This window comes from Dromaius novaehollandiae, chromosome 25 (genome assembly GCF_036370855.1).
Source record: "Dromaius novaehollandiae isolate bDroNov1 chromosome 25, bDroNov1.hap1, whole genome shotgun sequence".
Taxonomy (NCBI): Eukaryota; Metazoa; Chordata; class Aves; order Casuariiformes; family Dromaiidae; genus Dromaius; species Dromaius novaehollandiae.
The window spans coordinates 120855-129977 of NC_088122.1; the positions used below are offsets into that span (position 1 = coordinate 120855).

At 55.9% G+C, this 9123-nt stretch overlaps 1 long non-coding RNA gene across 1 annotated transcript; it reads right to left on the reverse strand.

Annotated features, from left to right (window-relative positions):
- Positions 1-458: 458 nt before the first annotated feature.
- Positions 459-7521, reverse strand: LOC112991222 (uncharacterized). The gene is made up of 6 exons (XR_010385084.1): positions 7244-7521; positions 5947-6136; positions 4180-4346; positions 3804-3990; positions 2447-2599; positions 459-1758 (listed from the first exon to the last, which is right to left on the reverse strand). It is a non-coding gene; the product is annotated as an uncharacterized LOC112991222 (long non-coding RNA).
- Positions 7522-9123: the final 1602 nt, after the last annotated feature.

Genomic DNA, 9123 nt, shown 5'->3' on the forward strand with positions numbered 1-9123 from the left:
TGGGGCAAAGCAAAATACAAATAAAGGGGCTTAGGGCACACCAGAGGGGCCATAAGGCATGTCACAGGGCTCAGTGCAGCTGACAGGATGGTGCCTGCAGGCTCCCCCCACCCCCATGGAAACTCTATCTCCCCACTCCAGGCACACAGGCCCTGGCACCAGACCCACAAGGGACACTGGGGAGTGCTGAAAGCAAATCCAGAAGCAGTCTGGTGACCTCACACAGCCCTGCAGGGGCCCTGGGTGCCCCCACAATGATGGGAAACACCCCCAAGAGCCCAGGCAATGCAAGGGAAATTCCCCACAGCTCTGTCAACAGCACTGGGTTCCCTGGGAAGCGCAGGCACTCCAAAGTACAAGGGACTCGGGGACCAGCTCCCAGCCCCGGACACAATGTGTAATCTCCTCCCCTGGGCATCATCTTCAGGCAAACCAACAGCAGGAACCACAGAGATGAGTGCAAAGAATAAAGCAACTGTTTATTGTTTTACTGCGCAGAAACAATAGCTGGAAGCAAGTCTGCCATGGAGCTCAGTGTCAGCATGCTTCCCCTTACCTGTGATGCCTGAAGAGTCATCACTACACCAGCGTCCATCCATCCATCAGGGAAGGGTCATCTCCTGCTGCTGCCCTTGATGTGGCAGGTGTCCGAGTAGCTGACAGCCTACTCCTCTGCTTTTTCCTTCAGGGATAGGATTCATCTCAGAGATGAGAGGAAAATGCCTGATCTTGCCTGTCTGCACTTCTGCCCTACCCCAGGCTAGAGCCCTGCAAGACACTTCCACAGCTCTCAGCTCACCCGTCACATTGCCAGTCTCCGTGTGATGGGCCTGCGCCATATCAAATCCAGAGTGCAGGTCGGTGTGCAGAGCTGAACGCTGGGTACAGGGGAAGGTTACAAAGCCCAAAGAAGGGTTTGCAGCCTGCTGCTTAGGCTTCAGGACTTACAGTTCATTATCTAAGGATTTAGCCATTCTCACTTCTCAGCAAGTCATAAGCCCTGAATGCTAAGTGACAAACCGCAAGCCTCGGAACCCCAGTGTTTTCTGAGGATTTAAAACTTACGGATGAGGTTGGATTTTAAATTCTGCGCCCTGATCACTAAACGAGCAAACTGTAAAGCCTGACTGATAAAGACTGAGCCCCATAAAGGAAAGTAATAACCTGTAACTCCTGGGTGAGAGACCCTCAGCAGCAAGCCAAACAATAAACCTTAAGTGAAAAATTCCAAACCCTCAGCTTTAAGCAACAAGCACCAAAGCACCCACGAGCATGGAAACAGCCAAGAGAAGCCAAGGAGTTTTGCCCGCAGCTTAAGAAGTTTCCCCTTCCTTTAGAAGTACAGCAGAATGGGAAGACATGCACCAGAATCACGTTACAGTTGCTGTTCAGAGGCTTAGTTTTAGCTACCATTCAAATGTGAACATGTGCAAGCATCACTCCACAGGACTGCACTAAGCTGCACTTGCACTGAACCTACCTGAAACCCCACAAGCGCTAATTCATCTCTGTGTCAGGCAATTAGTATGTTTGGTCCTCTCAGCTCCGTGGGCAAACGTCCACGGCCAGCAGCACCAGTGACCACACCTAGGGGACAACCGCCTCGCACCTCCCAGCCCCACTCACGTATGATGCAGCCCAGGACTTAGCTGTGTCCATGCCGCAAGTCAGAGCTCATCCTCCACGGCCGGCCGCACATCTCCACAGAGCTCCCAGCTGTGACAAGGCTCCTTTGACTGCCCGACTGGGCTTCGGCACCTGCAAAGCGGCTACAACAGTTACCGAGAGGCCACGCAACTGCACGGCCCTCCTGCTAGAACTGCTCCCTAGTCCAAGGCCCGTGATTGTTCCCTCAGTTGTGACCGACCCTCCGTGCTGCTTCGGTCACCCTCTCTGGCTCCATTTCATCGCAAAGATGTCATAGCAGCTCTCACGGACAGGCAGGCTCGCTCAGGCACCGGGCCACCTCCAGCCTTCCGTAGATGTTCCTCTGCAGGGAAACTCTGCCTCCGACAGACACTCTGAGAAAGCACTGTCCAGCCAAGGCAGGATAAAAACTAAGGCCTCCAAAAACTCCAAACTCCGGAGAGACGGAGCTGATGGGAAACCGACTCGTGCTACCAGCACTGTAGATTATGGTTTTGCTGTGTACTCTGGCGCTGTTGCTTGTACACACGTAACCCCATTTCTCTGCTATAGCAAAGTTACTGTTGTAGCTGGCTCCTAAAAGAAACCGTAACTTGTGACAGCAAAAATCCCGTCTGAGGGCGGTGGTAACCTGTCGCTCTTCGCGGCAGCATACAGTCGTTCCCCAAGGTTCCGAACACCTAGGATTAGCGCAATCTATACATCCAAAAATGCTACCGCTACAGGGTGTAAAGCCAAGCTAAAATTTCTGCAACCGAGAAAATACCTCTTCGCGTCTGACAGAACGAGCTGTACGCACCAGTGCCTATAGCTCAAGCGACCCCTCCCGGGTGACGCTCTTCTGGCAGGCTGCGGATCTGAACTCCTCCCGTCCTGCCTAAGAGTCTCCGTTGGGACACGACGACTTTGCCAGCCAGCGCCTGTTGATGGAGGCATAGTAAAATCCATCACCCTGCAAAAGTACAGAGCAAAGAAAGAAACAAAGAAAAAAAGAAAAAAAAAATCAAAGCTCCGGAGAAAATCATAAGAATCCAAAGTTGTCTGTAAGCACAAAAGCAGATCTAATACGCACACGAGCAAGGTAAATGAGAATATGGGAGCCACGAATACCGCTTCCCCCAGCCCCTGGTTTAGAAGCTACGGCAACGGTCGGGCTTGCCGTGACAGGGAAGTTAGACTAAGCAGCCGCTAGAGATTAAGCTTTCAGAAACCTTCTGCATCCACATTTTTGGCACAACTGTGCTCTGCCCCTCAGTCCATTCAGACGCACGCCAGAAGATCCACTGCTTGTAACACTTGCACAGTAACCACCCCTCTGCCCCCACTCGTTAAGATTAGCACCCACTGTGCCACTTGGATAGATGATACTCTGCTGTCTCTTCATTTCCCTGACGTTACTACTTTAGAAGGTACTGAACAGATTGGCTTGCTCCTGCGCGATCAAAGGTAAAAGTCTCAAAGACGGTTATCAGCCCAGATTGCTACTAAACAGTCTTTCTCACAGTCGGAGAATTTTCATTCCGGCCCCAAAGGGGACGTAAGGTTGAGGCTACTGGCACTCGCTTTCCTTTACTGCCATTTTCTAGTGGTGCTGCTCCCACACAGTCAGCAGATGTGGAAAGCATTACTGAAAAAGGCTTTCCTTGTCCTGGGAATTTGAGGGCAGCAGGTTTTACAGCCACTTCTCCCAGGTCAGCGGAAGCAGCGTCACGTTCCTCCTCCCAGCTCCCTTCCTGACTCCCTCCCAGTACTTTCCACCACGGTCTGCAGATACCGACAAAGCCACCTTAATGCTGCTGGAGGAAACTAAATCCTCCTAAAATTGCTCCAAGTTGGAACTGATGAGAAGGAGCCTTAATTCCACAAGGCTTTAACCTTTCTGCTATCCACCGTCTTCCCGTTTCCCCAAATACCATTGCCAGGTAACTAACCTGGGGCTTGCGCTCATCGAGCCTTCCTGAAATCGATCTCTTAGTTTTACACTTCAGACACTTCTCTCTCTCTTGCTTCCTCTTTAGTAAATCTGGCCACTTGACTACCATTCCCCTGAGATAATAATTTGCTGTCTCGCAGCTCATCAAGTATGATGCGTCACAGACACAAAGTCACACACAGAGATGAATGTACGCAGCACATGTCTCATAACGCGTACAGACCTTCCGGTATACGCTGGCGATCTATTATTCAGATCACTATTAACGGCGATCCTTCCTTGCCAGGAGGAATGGGCTTTCCCTTTTTCCGGCAGAGGGAGACAGCTTTCACTTGGTTCCATTTGATTTTAGTACTTCAGCTTCCTTATATTCATATATAGTCTCTTCAACTTCAGCCATGGCAATTAATCTAAAAAAGTAAGCATTCTATCTTTCCCTTTCCATATATGCATGTACGGTAACAACACAAAATAGAAACAACCAAAGCAAAAGTAAGGCAGATACAGTTAACGATAGCCACAGGGTAGGAACGGGTTACTCGGTCCTCAATGCTGCTTCTGGGAGGCCAAAATAACTAACGGTCATTATCAATAGCTACCTTAGTTACCCGTGCCAGAACACCTCCTGCCGTAGCCGTTTCTGGTGATATTGAGGGTCCGCTGCATTTTGGCTTCCTTGCTTCATCCCGTCCCTTAGGTATTAATCACAAAAAACTGCTTGTCCAGCTTTTCTCTTGGTCAGCATTTGCTATCGTTGGTCCTATCTCTGTAACAAAGAGAGAAACTCCCATTTTACTTTCAAGGAAACAGATTTATGCGGGTTCTTTTTCTCTTCACCATGCTCCTTTTTTTTTTCCCCCCTCTTTTTCCTTCTTCTTCTTTTCCTTAAGGGAATGGTCTTAATACGGCACTTTGCATCATACGTCACAGGGTAAACAGTTTAGAAACATTACACACAGCAATTAAGGCTAGGTTATTAGGCAGGCGGGCACGTCGCCTAATACTTACCTGCACCACCTTCCACGAAACCTTATTTTTATTCTGCTTCAGTGTTATTGTTACTGTTCTCAAACCCTCATATACATGTGCTTAACCGACAATTCTCTCGGTCTTTAACTACATGGAAGAACGATAGCCCTTGATTTGCCTGTCTCCCTTTCAAACCTATTACCTTTTCGATACAGCTCCTAGCTTCCTCTTACGCTCGGATGCTGGCCTCACAGGCGACGACCAAAATGAACAACCAGATCCCTAGGTCTAGTCGCCTCTCTTCAAGATGTCCCCCTTTGGTGGGCTACCCTGCCAAACAAACCAAAAAGACTGCCGAGGCCATGAGGGTATCAGATTTTTGGACTGCTTCTCCGAGGCTTTCAGGGTGACTGACATAACCGCTTCTCTCCACATTACTCAAAGCTACCTTCATCTATTACTTAGGACTAAACTCTTTCTATTTTAAGAGGGCATTGTTGCTTGCTTAAACTTTACGTTTGAACTTTACGTATAGTCCAGGACACGCTACACATCCTTTCTCATTCCTTCTGCTTTCACAACGCTTTTGGTAATTAAAGGTGGTAAATTAATAGTCCCCGTTGTCCTGCAGGCTGGAGTAAGACATTTCTCCTGCTCTGAGGAGGTGCCTAAAAGCCATGCTGTTTTCTCTAGCATCACTGGGGCTTCCCAGAGCCCATCGGTGTTCTCTTTGGCTTTTCCCGAGCCTTTTATTTTTTTAGGAGAGTCCTTAGCCTGCCATTTTACGGTAGTGTTCTCCTTCAGAATAGTGCACAGCATGATTATCCTATATCAGTCACATCTCGCATGTACAGAGGCTTCTGAGAGGTGGCTTGAAAGAAGAGAGAAAAAAATCTGTTTGTCACCTGTGCATCCACCTGTCAACACTCTCCACGAGGAAGTACTGTAAACGCCCTTTTCTCTAAAGTGGGACTGAGTCAAGGCGGAGACAGATCACACCCCATCTTTATTAGAACACCTTACTGCTGTGGGGACCGTGTCTGGGAGTGGTTTTAGCATTGTTTGGGGCTTTAGAGAGAGTTCAGGGGAAGGTCTAGAGTCAGTGACAATGTTGTGGCAGAGCTTAGAGGTGTTTTGGGGTCTGTGGGGGTGTTGGGGCAGGATCTGTGAGTGGCTTAATGGCTTTGGGGGGGGGTGGCTGCAGGAAGGGTGTGACTCTGCAGGGCCCTCAGGGTGGGGGTGCCATCACAGATGCACAGTAAATGCATAGGGGTGCCGCATGTGTCTGTCAGCTTTGCGCGGGGAGCCACTGGTCTCCCACCCCACCAGAGGAGAGCAGGAGGAGGAGGGAGCTACGAGCTCGCAGGGAACGCCAGAAGAGGTGGCAGGGAACTCACCAAGGGCCCCGTATCCCAGAAAAGCGGCGAAGGACCCCGCGTCCCAGACAAGAGCAGGCATCCGGCTGCCGTGCCACCGCTGGAGACATCCAGACCCCTGCGCAGCATACGAGTGCCTGGGGAGACGTCAGAAGCAAGGGAGGACCCATCGACACATGCTGAACCGGGGAAGCCCATGGCTTTGGGGCAGCTGTAAAGGAGGGAGCAGGGCTCAGCAGGGGGTTCAGTCAGTTGGTGCCCGGGTCGGCTGGTGCCCACAGTCTGTGCCTGGGGGTGGTGCAGGCCGCACGCTGCCTGGGAGTGTGTCTTCTACCCATCTTCTTGCTCACCTAACCACAATTCTCAAGTAAATAACTTGGGGCTGCACTAATCGTACCCGACTCAAGTTGACCTTAACCCTGTTTGGTCCACAGGTTTTAAACTTCCTCGTGACTTACCATGACTCCCGGGCACGCCTGCCGCAACGGGAGCCGTTTCCCCCGCCGACACCGTGCCCCAATCCCACTCCGGGGCCCGCCGGCCCGCCTGCCCCCCCCACCGCTCCTGCAGGCTGCGCCCACAGGGGTGAGTGCACACCCCGGCCCGCGCTGGGGAGGAACCGGGGCCCTACAGACGACACACGGAAAAGTCAGAGACGCGCTCCGGCAGCCCCTGCCCCATGCTCCCGGCGCGGCGCGGCGCCGGGCCCAAGCCCCCCCCCCCCCCCCCCGCCATGCAGCTACGGCCCCACCGGCCAGGACACAGCCCCACGCCCGCGGCCACCCGAAGGCACGCGCTCGCCTCACCGACCCCCTCCACCCCGTGCTCCAGTCCAGCTCTGCCCTGCCCGCTCGCCGCCACCTTGCTCCCGCCCGCTGCGCATGCGCCGCCCGCCAAGGGCACGGGGCCGCAGCTGGGAGCCCGGCGCTCGAGCACCCCGCGCATGTGCCGGCTACGGACCGCGCGGGACGGGCGGGGCAGCAGGGGGAGCGGGAGCGAGGCGAGACCCAGAATAGCGCCCTCGCGTGCTCGCAGCGCCGCGCTGCAGCCGGCCGGCTCCCGCGCGCCAACTGCAGCCCGCCGCGGCACCGCGGGGCTCGCAGCGAGCGCCCCCGAGGCTGCTCTGCCCGCGCCCGAGAGAGCGGCGGGGATCAGCGAGCAGGCGCTAGTGCTGCCCCGGTGAGAGAGGCCCGCGGAGCGGCTCCGAGATGGCACTGCCCGTCCCCGCGCCCCCAGGAAGCACCGAGAAGGAAAAGCGCTCTGCGCTCCCGGTCCGTGATCCCCGGGCAGCGGTGTCGAGCGCGGCCCACTCGCTTACCCGTTAGCGAAAAAGCGGAGAGTAGCGGCGACCGGCAGTGCACGTGTGTGCAACGGCTGCTTGCAATGTTCTTCGTATGCGGGCATGGCCGGTGGTGGCTGCAGTACTGGCTTGTCGACACAGCAGCAATGAGCACGGGAAAAAACAGTGCGCATGCGCATCTGTTTCGGGCGCAGCACTGCCTTTTGGATACCAACATGGCTTCCCGGAAGCCCAGTGCCGGAAGACTACCGCTCCCGGCATGCCAAGCAAAGCAACATGCCCTCCCGGAAGCCCAGTGCCGGAAGACTACCCCTCCCGGCAAGCCACGCGAAACAACATGGCCTCCCGGAAGCCCAGTGCCGGAAGACTACCTCTCCCGGAATGCCGCGCGAAACAACATGGCCTCCCGGAACCCCAGTGCCGGAAGACTACCGCTCCCGGCATGCCGCGCGAAACAACCTGGCCTCCCGGAAGCCCAGTGTCGGAAGACTACCGCTCCCGGCATGCCGCGCGAAACAACCTGGCCTCCCGGAAGCCCAGTGTCGGAAGACTACCGCTTCCGGCATGCCGCGCGAAACAACATGGCCTGCCGGAAGCCTACTGCTCCCTGCAGGCTAGCCTTCCTTCCTCCCCCCCCGCCAGCGCTCGGTGAGGTTTAACCCTATGGAGATTCCGTTCCGTTCCGCCCCGCCCCCGTTCCGCTTTCCCCCTATCCCCCAGAAGATGCCGCAGAGCTCGGAGCGCGACCCCGCGATCCCCGGCACCGGCCCGGGGCTCCCCGGACACCGCCGCGACCGGCTCCGGGTCAGCTCCGACACTGCCCCTGCCCCGACCCTCTCTGAGGCTTCCCCTGGGATCCCTCCCCGAGACGGTCCTGAGCTGACACAGGAGACACCCCCAGGCCCCGCACCACTCCGACCGCGCAGTAAACCGCACCACAGCCCCGGCGCACCCCCTTTCTTCCCCCCCCCCCCTCCCCACACCACCACAGCCCCGGCGCACCCTCTTCTTCCCCCCGCCTCCATGGCCCCAGTGCATCGCTCTTCCCCATCACGTCCTCGGCCCCCACCGCCCCGGCACACCGCCATCCCTGGCCCCGGTGCGCCCGGATTGTGCTGCGTTGCCCGGGATGCTCCTGTCCGCCGGGACCCTCAGCGCACATCCCCTGCCCCCGCTCACCTCCTCTGCGGGGCAGCTGCCGTGCCGGTCCCAGGGGGCAGTGCTCAGCAGCAGCTCCATCGTCCGGAACCAGCCCCAGCCCCAGCCCCAGCCCCAGCGTGTGCCCGCCCTTGCCATCAGCCCCACCTGGGGCTCGTCCCACCCCCTCAGCCCCACCTGGGGCCCATCCTGCCACCCAGCTCCACCTGGCATTCATCCCAGCCCCAGGGTCTGCAGCTGCAGCCCATCAGGAACTGGGGAGAGGGAATGGCCATTGGCCCCATCAGGGACAGCTGGGGCTGCCAGGGCAGCAGAGGCATCCCCACTCCTGGAAGCAGCTCGCTGAAGGGAGAGCCCTGGTGTGTAGAGAGGGGAAAAGGGAGTATGCAGAGGACAAGAGAACAAATGGAGAGCTCTGGGTGCAACAAAAGTAGAAAAAGGCAATGACAGAGCAAACAGAGTGACTCTGGGGGCACCAAAAGGAGGGCCCTGGGGCACACTGAGAAGCACCCAGAAAATGCTGGGACAGGAGAGAAAGCTAAACAGAGACCGTTGTAGCATGCTGCAAAACAACCACAGGGCCCCAGGGCGCACCGAAAGGCACACAGAGGCCTTGGGGTTAACCCAAAATGTGGAGTCCTGAGGGCATCAGAGGGCAAATGCAGGGCTCTGGGGCAAACCAAAATACAAATGAAGGGTGTTTGTGCACACCAGAGGGGCCATAAGGCATGTCACAGGGC